A 1,736-nucleotide genomic window follows, 5' to 3' on the forward strand; every position below is an offset into this window, starting at 1 on the left:
GCAGCCGTCCGGGCACTCAGGAGGGTCCTATGCACGCACGGGATCCCAGACACCCTGGTGACGGATAACGGTACTGCATTCACCTCCCGGGAATTCCGGGAGTTCACGGAGAGGTACCTCATACGACACATAAGATCCGCACCCTTCCATCCGGCCACCAACGGCCAGGCAGAGCGGATGGTGCGGACCACCAAGGAAGCACTGGGGAGAATAGTACAAGGGGATTGGGACCACCGCCTCTCAGCCTTCCTGTTCCACAACAGGATCACCCCAAACCCTATAACGGGATCCAGCCCCGCAGAACTGCTTATGGGGAGGAAACTGACAACACGCCTAGACAGGCTGCACCCCGACCGGGCCCCCGAGGTCCGCGGGTCCCCAGAGGTCCGGGAGGCGGTGCGGGGGTTCTTTCCGGGTGACCCGGTATACGCGAAGAACTTCGCAAGCGGTCCCGAGTGGGTCGCGGGGAGAGTCCTTAGGGTGACAGGTTCCAGGTCATACGAGGTGACCACCGAGGGGGGCCAGGTACTAAGGCGGCACATAGATCAGCTGCGCCGCCGCACCCTACCCGAAGAAACAGAGGAGGTAGGGAATAGGGAACCGCGGGCAACCGAAGGTCCGGAAGGGCGCTCGCCAATACAGGAACTACCCACTTATGACGCCCCCAGAGACACCGAACCAGAGCCGGAGCCTGAAACAGACCCCAACATCCCGCAGCCAGAAGCAGCATCGCCCACAACGGAACCAGCCTCCGCACCAAGAGCGACCCCGAGGAGATCGACACGGGAACGGAGAGCACCGGAGTACCTCCGGGACTATGTGGTTTAAACTAAGGGGGGAGGAGTGTTGAGTATCGGACTCTGCACCCGCGCCGCGCAAGCCGGGACGTCCTCGGGTTACCTGGCGCAGCGCGGGAAAAGTCACCGCCAATCAAGACCAAGCGCGGGAAGTTTAACTGGCCAGGATTGGGCTGGCCAGCAGGGGGGTTGATCCGGGGTGCATGTATATATTAGCGGACCCGGCCGCGTGTTCCCCAGTTCTGTAATGTACCAGCGATTAAAGACCAATGCCTTTACCACGTCTCGTCTCCCAGTACATTACATTTTCGCTGTTTATTTGAGGTGTTTTCGTTGTACTTAACACGACATACAGATACCAACTCGGCCCCGGTGACTGGCTTAAAGCCTGAGGTGTCATAGAATGTTCACAGTCGGTTCAGTGTCGGTTGTTAAGAGAGGCGATGGACAGTGCAATGACTCTGAGAGAAATCACAGATGACTTTGGCTGACTTCTAGGGGCAGGAGGAGATTTGTAGCTCTGCCAGGAAAGAGAAACAGAGGCGGAGGGGCGGAGCAAGCCAGCACGATGTATCTGAGAAGGTGAAAGAAGAAGAAGAAGAAGAAGATATTGGATTTATATCCCGCCCTCCACTCCGAAGAGTCTCAGAGCGGCTCACAATCTCCTTTACCTTCCTCCCACACTACAGACACCCTGTGAGGTGGGCGGGGCTGGAGAGGGCTCTCACAGCAGCTGCCCTTTCAAGGACAACCTCTGCCAGAGCTATGGCTGACCCAAGGCCATTCCAGCAGGTGCAAGTGGAGGAGTGGGGAATCAAACCCGGTTCTCCCAGATAAGAGTCGGCACACTTCACCACTACACCAAACTGGCACTCCTGGGGAGAGGCCACGATGTTAGTAAAACAGAGAATGCATCTGATGAAAAACAGGACCCTGCTT

Source organism: Heteronotia binoei, chromosome 9 (genome assembly GCF_032191835.1).
Source record: "Heteronotia binoei isolate CCM8104 ecotype False Entrance Well chromosome 9, APGP_CSIRO_Hbin_v1, whole genome shotgun sequence".
NCBI classification, from domain to species: Eukaryota; Metazoa; Chordata; class Lepidosauria; order Squamata; family Gekkonidae; genus Heteronotia; species Heteronotia binoei.